The 12022-nt window shown below is 44.5% G+C and overlaps 1 long non-coding RNA gene across 2 annotated transcripts; it reads left to right on the forward strand.

The window, feature by feature from the left end:
• Positions 1-617: 617 nt before the first annotated feature.
• On the forward strand, positions 618-11273 carry LOC130185277 (uncharacterized). 2 transcript variants are annotated; one of them, XR_008830121.1, is made up of 4 exons: positions 618-775; positions 2743-2894; positions 9772-9882; positions 10896-11273. It is a non-coding gene; the product is annotated as an uncharacterized LOC130185277 (long non-coding RNA). The 2 variants fall into 2 exon arrangements; XR_008830120.1 differs by lacking the exon at positions 618-775 and adding an exon at positions 1295-1450.
• The last annotated feature ends 749 nt before the right edge of the window (positions 11274-12022 follow it).

Raw genomic sequence — 12022 nt, forward strand, 5'->3', positions numbered from 1 at the left:
GGCTCCTCTGATTGTATCTCCTGGATGGTTCCTCCTCCAATAGTGGACATGCACACGCACACACACACACACACACACACACACACACACACACACACAGACATTTTTTAAAATCCCCAGTTGCTGTCCTTTTGTTGTCAGGAAAACAGGTTTCTGTTTCTGCCAAAGCCAAACTGAGGGTGTGTGCGTGTTTTGGGTGTTTTAACAAATATGGTGTTTGTTCTGCAGAGTCAGCGTGGAGCCTGAGGGTCTTAGCTGTTATATGCATATGAGTGAGGATTAGACAAGGAGATGAGGGCTGACATGAAGAAGAGACTGTGGGCAACATGATGACCAGAGGAGCCGCGTTTCACTGTCTCATGTTGACCTTGCCGCAGGACGCTGCAGCCAGGTGGACAAAGCTTCATACGTGCACCACCTTCCTTCTCTTTAGCTCCGTTTAACCCTCATACAAGGAGCCTGTTGCTCTTTTGCCTCTAGCTTCCTTCTCACTCTCTCTCCTCTTTTTTCTTTCTTCCCTCTCCCCTCCCCCTCTTCTGTCCGTCAGCCCCTGGCAGTGAATGTATACACTGATTGCACACACATGCACACACATGAACGCAGGGCCATAAACTGGAGCTACACACCCCCTTTTCAGTGAGATCACATTGCCCACCGCAGAGAAGTTGCAGCACACTCGAGCCCTGCTTGGCATTTTTCAGGTGGTTCCTGCGCACACTTAGGACACTTTTCCAGCCGCCTGACTCAGGACCGAAGACGTCCCATCTGCACATAGGTAGGAATTAACAGCACTGCTTGTTGAATTCACTCCTGTTTGCTGGGTTTCTGCACAGGAAGCCACTTATGTTGCCTGAAGTACATGGTGTTCCTTTTTGTCCCAGTGCACATGGGCTCACAGTGAGGTGTGGAATTGGCTTCACACTGAGGAATGTTTCTATATGTTGCACAAATAAACTTTTTTTTTTTTTTTACATTTAAAAACTTTTTTTTTTTATAGAACCTGTTTGATTTGGACACCATGTACTTTGATGAACATCTCATTGCTTTATATCTTATTGCATATGTAGAGAGAGGGTTGTTTCTGCAGGAGCAGCTGAGCACAGGAGGTTTTTCCATGCAAAGAGGTAAATGATTGACATTTTATGCTGATGTAATTTAGGTTCAGCACACCTTTTTCTTAATGGGATATGAATGAGAAGCTCGCGCTATTTTAGGAAACACTAGAGGCCAGTTCATGTGAGTCATCTTGGTTTAAAATGAATAAAAAGAAAGAAAAAAGTTTGCAGCAATGTATCAGGGCTGGGGAGGGTTTTGAAGCTCCCGCAAAGCTTTTCCACGCAACACTACATTTCCCATAATCCACAGTGTCGTCGATTTCTATTTAAAAAGATCTGAACAGGTGAGCAGCTGGCGCGAGAGTGACAAAGAGTTGTCGAAGCGAACTGATCAGGTGAGACACGCCAGGAAGGCTCATTGATGGTTTATTTTACAAATGATGTACGTGTTTTAGACTGGGGGGGGGGTCACAAAAAACATACTCTCACACTTGTTACTAGAAGTGGGTCCGTTTTTAATCGCAGGGAACGAGGTTCACAAACTAATGCAACATACGGGAATTTAGTAAATTAATTCCTTTTGTGCTTCAAGCATTCCAAAAAAATGTTAATTTAATTAAATATTCTTTAAAACCAATGGGTTTTGTGGATGATGGCTCACAAAGAACATTCTTGTCCAGACTAGAACTGAAGTTTATCAGAGGGACTGAAAAATAGATATTTTGAACTCATGGGAAAAACAGTCATTTGCATAAAGAAAATCTGACTGATTAGTGAAAATCATCACTGTTGCAGCTGTAGTGGAAACTTCCCTGTCAGATGTTTTGAATTTCTATCAAGTTTTGAATGTGACCTTGGAAAAGTTTGTTCCCACAAGGACACATGGCTCAATGTTGTCCTCCTTGGTGTTTGCATTTATTTTTTTGTACATTGTTTACTGTTTGTGAAAGACACTCATAAATGGCAAAAGTCCCTTTACTGTGTTTAGCCCCAAACATTTAGCTGCTGCTGACATTTAGTTGCATCACAGTCTCTGACCTTTGAGGAATGGCTGCCATGTGCTGTGATGAAGATGCTGTGAGCTCCTGCACAGAGCTGCCACTAGGTGGCAGAAGGCAATGGCCAGATGATGATGATTTAGGACTGGCTGTCATTATTACTACACAGAGACACACACACTCACACACACACACACACACACACACACACACACACACACACTACTTCATTCATTCATCCTCCATCACACTGTACGTGGGTTGAGAAACTACTTCTGGCCATGTGGTGTTTGAACAGAAATTCAGGCTGGCATTAGTCACATGTCCCAGTGACTTCAGTTTATCATGGAGTTGTGATCTGTTGTCTGTCTTGATGCCTGAGCTGTACAGTTGGGTAGGTAGAAGTATCAAACCCCATGATGGACCTGACATCAGCAAGGAACCTCCAAGCCCCCCACTTCCCCTCTTCTGTCCCCCTCACCCCCCTGGACTTCAGTCTGGGTCACTGCCCCTTCACCCTTGCACCCACCCTCCTCCCACCCCTGCCTGATTTGTACACACGTGTGCCGCCCTCTCACATGTTTATCTCCTCCCACCTCCTCCTCTGCTCCCTCCCCTTCCACCAACTCACTCTCATCTCCACTGTCTCTCTGTCTCTCTGTCTCTGTTGGTGGCGCTGGGATCCATAGGCGTTTGGAGGACAGGAACAGGACAGGACTCTCACCCTCAACACGCACAGCAGCACCACCACAGACATGTCGGACTCCGAGACCGCCGCTGCCCCCGCCGAGGCCCCCGTCCCTGCTGCCTGTGCCGCCATCAAGGCTGACCTGGACAAATGGTAAGTGATGATGTGCATGGTGCAAAGACGTGCACCTTTTTGTGCAACCTTGAAGTGAAGAACAGTTCTCCATGGTGACGCCAAACTCAGCGAGCATCAGTAGACGCTTTTGAAGATCCTCGGTCCATCTTTGAATGTTTCAAAAGTTCTCAAGAGTTGCCTTCAAATTTTTTACGCTTAGTGAGATTTTGAGCAGCTGAAGACAAAAAAGCGAAAGCCTAATTAATTGAATCGTTTGCGACGTGGTTGACCGCTACCTAACGAGTCCCAAAGAAGGAGGGCATCGCGTCCAACCATAGAACAAAAAATTTTGCTAAAATTTCTTAGCTGATTTTGCTTTGCACGGGTCTGCCAGGGAGCTGTTGGCGATTTAGATGACAGCAGCATCCTAAAATGCGCCATTGCTAAAATGGAGTCTCTTCAGTGGATGCTGTGGGGAAGCGCAGAAAATCACCAAGAGCGTATTCAAGTCTCGCATGTTGAAATGTCCTAGCTGGGTGCGGGGGGAGTGGAGGGCGAGGTTATGAAAACTCGGGGTACGCTATGTAGGGAAGAGTGATTTGGGGGTTAATGATGTGTGGCAGGAGGGTGATGTTTCATTCTCATCCATACGCATGGATGAAGGCTGGGAATCTGCTTGCGTCACTAGCCTCGCTTTCCCCCAGAATACCTTGCGTTAGCTCGTCCCGTTTGTCCCCCCGCCATCTCCTTTTTGCCTCTTGCTGTGTCAACGGTCAGGGACACCAGCTCAGGGATATTTTTGGGAGGGTTTCACTGCATGTATTCGCAGCAGGGCACAGAACAACTTGGATGACTGTTCTGTGTTTGTGTGCAGTTCCGTGGGAAGTGCAGTGACATAACACTTTGGTGCACGTCTACTACAGGCTGTCGGGCCTTGATAAGGTGTTGGTGGGTGGTTGTGTGTGAGACCTTGAGATAAGACGGCAGGTTGAGGTGGAGGAAGGAGGGAGGGCTGGGGCAAGGCGTGGATACTTGGTTTATCATGTGTAAAAGTTTGACAAGTGTTCCCCCTTTTTTCCTTTTTTTTTTTTTTTTTTTTTTTTTAACTCAGTATCTGGGGGCTCTTTAAGATGATTTTAAATTCACATGCTGGACAGTTAGTTTGACAAATTAAAATCATTCCAACACTGATGAATAACCTGAGCTGCTCTTGTGTTCAGTCTCTGGAGTCTGTGCTATTTTTTTTACTACTTGTTTAAGTGCAAGTAGACCTATACTGGGAACTCTGGCCAAGGTCGGCACTCTGTAGGTTGTTGTAAAAGCCCACTACAATATATTTATGGTGATAAGGTGTTCTGTCACTCATGTAACATATGATGGTTTCAGGTGGTTACTCTGCCAAACAGCACATGTATGGCAGCTGTTAATCTGAGGGCCACAGTGGCCCCTCACAGTGCACAAAACACTTAACCTTGATTTGCTCTGGATCTTTCTCCTTAAACCTTTTTAATTCTTCGCTACGTCAAATTTTCTTACTGGAAAAAACATTTTGGAGAAACAAATGTACTCTTTTGTTAATCAAGCTTTACTGAGGTTACCTCAAGTTAAAGCGTCTATAATCGATATTCTTTTAATGACGATGTAAAAACATTGACAATTTGAAATTTAGTTGCTCGTAATGATGAGCTTTGTTTATCGGTCTGTTCTCTCTGTTTTCTCATAGCTCTAAAAACTCACTGTCCACTACCTTCTCGGCACGAAACAGCAGATGGACACAATTACAGACAAGCTAGTGAACACAGTGGAGCATTTAGCAGCTAAAGAGCCAGATATTTACCGCAGGAGTTGGTAGAGACTAAAAGTGGAGGTAAAAGAGAGTCCTTGGTTTACGCTCTTCAGGTGGCCAGTCTTCAAATGAATGATGGTGTTGCTCTGTAATTGCTTGATGTAACAACTTTGCTAAATCAGTTGAAAAGGCGATGATATGTTGATGATCAAAACTTTTTTTTTAAAACTTTCAAAACAATTATTGCAGGTTTTAAAGAGCCACTTTGACAGCTAAAACACCAAGTGACCAACTTGACCATTGACCGTTCAGTTGGAGATTCAGGTGCGTTATGCTAGTCACAGCAGCTTTCTTCTCTTGTCGGTCTTTAGCCCCAATAGACCCTGATTTTCGAGTGACATTCTTGAAGCCATGCACAAGATTTCGCACAGCTCCCACTGGAGCCTTAAAAGGAAGTAGAACTCTCCAACACCTGGAAACAGATGCTGATGTGTCAAATGGCTGGTTCCCATTTAAAGGTTTTCAGCAGGTTTTCGGATCTGTGAGGCAGAAATACCTTGGGGGGGGGGGGTGTCTATGCTATGCAAGTGAACCATGTGACCTCTGCTCCGTGTAACCCTTCCTTCCATTTTAAGTACCATTCGAATGAAGGTCTGTCATCAGCTGTCAATGGGTCAAGGCAATGATTTGGTATCCTTAAAGACTGAAAGTGGATGTCGGTATGAAAGTAACCTGTAATGAAGGTTTTGTAATCATTCTGTTCTATTATTAGGATTTAATCAAGAGAAAGTGTTCACATTTCAAATACTGAGCCCCCCCCCCGGGACTCCAGCCCCCCGCTCTGCATGTGGCCACTTATGTGAGGAATACTCATGTGTTACCAGGCTATCAGGACTCTCTGTTGGCCTGTCTGGACCTTCCAATTCATTCCAACTTGGCCACACCTAAACGGTAGATTCAACATGGCTGACTCTGTGTAATGAATACCACAGTCCCCGTGTATTTATAGACAGCTTTTAAAAGTCATGGATAGAAACTGTATGTGCAGGATACCATGACATGTTCCCTGCCATGATCACGTTACTGCTTCACCTGACACCTGCTTCTTAAAACCCAGCCGAGCCAAAAAAGCAGCAGCCTCACATTCAGCAGCAGATGTATGTCGGCGGCCATTTTGGCTGTAGGCCTTCATGTTGTGGTGATAAACGTCTCTGTACACCTGCTCTAAGTCAGATTTGATCGTTTTTCTACAGTTCCAGGGCAGGATTGTTATGATTTTATAGAAGAAATCATTTTTATCAGTTTTCTTGTAAAGAGTAGCAGTAGTTATGACCTTGTCAAGGTCACACCAGCAAAGTCACAGAGGTGAAGTGCAACAGGCGTTTTTAGATTTCTTTACACAAGAATGTAGTGCAGCGATAATATTTCAACTTTTTCGAGTATTTTTTCTGGACTCTAATGCAACGACCTGCCTTGTTCTTCAAGATGCAGACACCTTATCTTGTCAATACCTTACCTGTCAATGAACATACCATACATATAGAACAGATCCATAGTGCCCATGTGCACATACATTGAGGTGTTAGTTGAAAGCTAATAATTACCATGTGAAGTATGTTGCAAACTCCTATAGCTAACATGTTTTGTTAGGGGTAAGCCGGTGTACTTTGAAACTTCAGGCTCTTTATGAACACAAGCACACATCCCCATCCCCCTTCATTTGCCACACACACGCACACACACACACACACACACACACACACACACACACACACACACACACACACACATACACACTCTGTCTCTCTCTCTCTCTCTCTCTCTCTCTCTCTCTCTCTCTCTGTCTCTTACTGATTGCCTGCAGTTGTATGGCAGACATGCCTGTACGTTCTTGCCAGTGGAAACTCTGCTGGTTTTCATTATGGAATTCGGTGACTCTGCAGAAGTCAGTAATGTGAGTGCTCTACTGTTGAGTCAGACTGGGACCAGCGCCTTCCCCCATAACACCCCCCCATTCTGCACCATTAGTCAGGAAACCTTGTCAATGTGTGTCACATCTTCTGTACTTCAACAGATCCTTTTGTAGGGGATAAATCTGCGTTGCTTTAAGGGGTCACAAACTTAAAAGGTTTGAGAACACTAACTCAAGGCACCCTGGGATATTTGACTGATTCTTGTGCACCAAGGAAATATGGCAGACTCAGCATTAATCACATGATCGTTTGATGTTTGGCCTCTACATCATCTGTTCCTGCTGCGATCTATTGTGCGTGTACGTCCCAGAGGACTGACCACAGCTAGCTCAAGCTAAATAATTCATCCTTCATTTCCTGATTGTGTCTGAGACGGGAGGACGACGTCACTCTTCAACCCAACCTGAGCGGCGAGTAGTCAGACCTCCACATGCTGACATCACTGCATCAGGATGCAACTAGAACTTGGCAGCCTGAAGATGGTTCAGATTACAGATTGAATATTAGAGTATAATGAATCTGAATTGGCCCAAATGTTCAGGCCTGAGTTGGGACCTTCCAGTGGTTGCTATGGCAACCCAGCTTTGCCCCATGACCCTGTAATATGACCGGGCTCAGAGTCGTGCTTTCTCTCAGGGCAGTGTGTGATGGCTGCAGCGGTGGTGATGTCATTGGTCCTCTCCCTTCTCTGCCTGGTCATGTGACTGCCCTTCTCTGATGCTCCCTGTAATCACTGTGTTTCCATGTGATGCATGCAGAAATATCAGGACTGAGCAGAATTAAAAAATGTTGAAGCAGAGAGAATCAGTAGTAAGGTCTGTTAATGAAGGTTAATGATAATGCATTTGAAATGAAGGGCGTATTTTAACAGAGGATGAAACAGCTGTGCTTTTTATTTTGATAAAGCCCAATAAGGTCAATACACTCCCTCCAGCCACCTCAGTTCAGACAGTTTCTCTCGGGACTGAGATTGGAAAGCACATGCATATGTGTGCATGTTGTAGTGGTGCTGTAGCAGCACCAGTCTGACAACACACCCTCAGGGGTTTCTCACTCTGCTGTACTGATGTTGGGCCATCAGTGCACAAGAACTCATTGACTCTGTCCAAGCTCATACACACTCCAACACACCACTGGAAATGCACGCATGGTAATGACAACACACTCAGTGGCTCCCATTTCATCTCTCTCACACACACACACACACCCTCACAAAGCAACAACACACGCTCCTCTCCATCCTTGCTGGCGAAATAAAGCGCTGAGTGATAATCTGCAGCAGCCAGCTGTGTGTTACATCACTAACAGGCACCCGGCCACAGGACAAAGAGATAAAGCAGCAGAGATGCCCCGTGTAGCTCAACTCAAATATTAAAATGGTTTTGACACTGTAACGTGATGGTGTTGGTTTCCATGCTTTTCGATTTGCAGAATAGCGTGATCACACGGGGCTGGAAATGAAACTGACTGTTGTTTATGTTGGTGAACATTTGCCTTTTTTTCTATGGGCTCCACACTTCAACCAGCTGCTCATTCATCATTACATTACTTCAGTATTCCCTGGAGTCGTGTCCTCTCTGAGGCGACCATCGGCGACTTCAGGGAGTCACTGCTCCCTTATGGTAAATGTGAAGCTGCAGCCAGTTCGCTTAGCTTAACGTAAAGACAGTGTGTGTGTGTATGTATGTATACACACACACGCACACACACGCACACACACACACACACACACACACACACACACACATACACCCAGACAACAGCTGCTGGTGGGTAGGTTTCATGCCTTTGGACAGTCACGCTAACTTTTTCCCTTGTTTCCTGTCTTAATGCTAAGGGGAATGTCCCCAGGCACCAGCTTCCTCTATAGATCAGACAGTTTCATTTCAGTTTGGCCACACGGTATATTGCCCACAGATTTCGGAGGCCCTGCCCTCATATTTTCGTAGACCGTTTCCTCCAAAGGATCCGGCCCCTGGATTCTGTGGTTCTGCTGTATCAGGCTTGCGCATGAGTTTTGTTTTTTTTTAAACTGTACATCGTGAGTCTGACAGAGTTGCAGAAGTACAATGCTGAATCGATGGAGTACTCTTAAAAGATTTTTGGCATTTTTGACATTATTTTGAATGAATGATCACGGTCAGTCTGTTTCACAACAAAACGTCACTTTGTTTTGTCGGTTCATCTTTTCACTGTGAAGCAGCAGCAGCAGTAGGAAACGTTCTGCTTGTATTAACTGCACCGTCATGCAGCTTCTGATGCAGCTTTAGGGGAGTGAACAGTAAAAACTTAAGCTGATATGAGATGAAATTACAAGTAGGTAACACTGGATTACATTCATAGATTTTCTTTGACCTCTGCATTGGTATGCAAGGTGAATCCCACACAGGAATGACGGTTTATAAATTGAACAGTGTTGTTGCCCTGTCCTCTTTTTTTTAATTTTTAAATTAATATTTCTAAATATTGGTTAAATAGCAAAGCTGTTTGATGGATGATGTGTAGGAGACGAGGACTGCTGTCCTGCTCTATGATGGTGTGAGAGGGATGTTCCGACGTTGTGAAGGAGGAGCCAGGAGAGAAGCCCCTCCTCCTGCGGGTTCAGCCTCCTACCTCCGTGTCTTGTCATCTCCGCATTATCACGCAACCACCCTCCCTCTCTAGTGTCCTATCAAACAGATGGGTTCATCCACATGGCTTTGTGTATCCCTGGCTCCTCCCTTTGCCCCCTCGTTTCCCTCCCTCTCCTTTCGCTCCATCACCCTAATGCGCTGTGGCGGTATCGGCTGCTACGCTCGGTCCGGCATGGGAGCCTGAAATAATCTGTCATCCTGAATTCTCTCCTCTCTTTCACTTTCATCCCCTTTTGTCTCATCCTTCATTCTCTCCTTCTTGTTTTTTCTGTCTTTGCGTTGATGTTACTGACATTATTCGCATTTTCTTTTCATTTGTCGACGGAATTAGTTGGACTGGGACTTTGTCGGGTCCACTGCTGCTGACAAAAGCCACCCTAAACCCCTCAGCCCACCCCACACACACTCCTTTTTTATAAATTTCTATTCCACATGTCATCTGGGGGAGAAGGTGATATTAAATTGCAATAAAACTGGATCATCTCAACTGCAATCTGTCTAATTGAGGTTCATTTTTCTTGCAGTGTGGCAGAGAAAGGAGCCGAGGGCTGCAAAGATCTGATGGAGGCCTTTGCTGCTTGTGTGAAGAGTGCAGCTGAGGGGACGTCATGAGGAGTCGCCCTCCAACCTCAAATGTAAGGATGTTGTATAATTAGGTGATGCACTCCTGGTCAATCAATTATTTCTGCAAACTTTCCTTCAAAAAAAACAAATTTGCAGCAGAAAATTGTCAAATCTTGACATCGCAATAGGCATTTTTCACAGAAGACATCTTGATGTGTCGGAGCAGGAAAAGGTGTAAATGATAAAATAAATTTCACGGTTCTGTCCCACTGTCATGTCTGACCGAGACACTGGAATAAGACAGAGCCACTGTTAGTGTTACTGAGTCTGAGTGTCCACAGCTTCTTCCTAAAGCTCCCGTACTTTACACCTTTCCTGTTTTTTATTTGAAGTGATGATCCATAAGAAGATATATTTGAGATTTTTAAGAACCAAAAACCATCTTGATGTATCAGTGTGGTTTTACATCTCCTCTCAGGTAACAACGGGTCGGTGAGCCAATCAGAAGAGAGGCTCTCAGCCTCATGGCGAAATGTAACGTAATTAGAAAATAGCGAGTAGAGGAATTGCAAAAGGATTAGCGCTCCTGTCGGGTGTATGTAGCCAAAATCAACAGTCCATTTTTCAAATGTGACTTAAAGTAGTTTCTGGAACATTTTCACATAGTGTCACCATTTGCACGTTGAAATGAATTGGTTCTTTTTGCATCTCTGCCTCTTCTAATTTCTCTGTGCATTTTTGTGTTGTTATCGCAGGAGTCACCAGGACACTGTTTCTGTTGGTTGGTTGTGGTTTATTTTCCAAATGCTTAAAGCTCCTCAACTGAAAATCTAATCATCTCAATTATATTAGGGTGGAAGTAAAACTAGAACTGTGTGCATGGCCTTACAACAGCTGTTAAGATTTAATTTCTTTTTAAATTCTCTCAAATGTGTATTCACTGGATGAACTAGACTAGGTGTCTACAGCCAAGCTAAAACCTCTGAGCCCTAATTAACACTAGGAATTAACATGCAATCCCTGAATGGGGCCTTACAGTACATTTTCCCTGCCTGCCACCTCACCTCTCTTTCCTCTCTTCCAGGTCCACTGCACTGAGTCCTCCAAGTTCCCAGCATTCCCTTCTGCGCACCAGCACTGGACTGAATGATGACAACAATGACGACAACGATGATGATGCTGATGATGATCATGGTGTGACGAACACTGTGTTGATTCGGGCTGAGTTAGGGATCTGGCAGCAGTAAACCACAGTTTCCTCCCCCTGTCCTTCCCCCTGTTATAGGCTTATCTGGTGTCCCTCAGTCTTACCGCCATTCCCCCTCTCCCTCTATGACTGACATAAAGTACATCGACTTGTAGACAACTCCAGAGGGCCGATGGGCTGTGATGTAAATTGTCAACTTGAAATGAATACTTATAAATGGAAATAAAAGTATCAAATAATTGGTTTAAAAACAGATTGTGATTTTTCTTTTTTTTTTTTTGGCCTCCTTTTGTTTCACTGTTTGGTGTCTTGACGTCTGCTTATATCGAACAGTCATAGTGTCACCTTTCATGTCTGAACCATTTCAGTGTTTGGAGTGTGGATGTATTTTAACCAGCTAGCCCCGGCCCGTCTTGTCATTTTCCGATAGCAACTCACTGTAGCCTCCAGTCTGCCCTGAAGCCTCAGAGGGAGCATTATAACCTTTTGTTTTGTATCGGAACAACGGCCGAAGCTCTTGTCAAGCGACAATCACCACTACCTCCCTGGAAGAAGCCACATTCCACCGCAGAGAAAAAATACAAATAACCACTTAAAGAACTGTGAATATATGTCAAAGTAAAATATGCTTTGGAAATTATTAGTATAGACACTGGATAACTCGTCTAGACACTTTTAAATGTAAATGTTAGTTTTGTATATTTAGTAGGCATACAGTAATATTCAATATAAATTACCGTCACATGCTGACATATCTCCCTAACCTTTATCACATGCAAACAGATTAATACACATTGAAAATCGGTCACTTGTGAATTGGGGAATAAATGGAAATCCCAGATGTGCTGTGACAGAAACACTGCTGGAAGTTGTTCCACTAAACCAAGTAAGAGGCAGTGGACTCTGCACTGAGTGATGAAGAGGGAAGCCGATCTGGCCACACACTCTCAAACGGACATCAGTGCTGTCAGCTGTCTGTTTGGCTGCCCTAATCCAGCCCCAGG

This window comes from Seriola aureovittata, chromosome 17 (genome assembly GCF_021018895.1).
Source record: "Seriola aureovittata isolate HTS-2021-v1 ecotype China chromosome 17, ASM2101889v1, whole genome shotgun sequence".
Taxonomy (NCBI): domain Eukaryota; kingdom Metazoa; phylum Chordata; class Actinopteri; order Carangiformes; family Carangidae; genus Seriola; species Seriola aureovittata.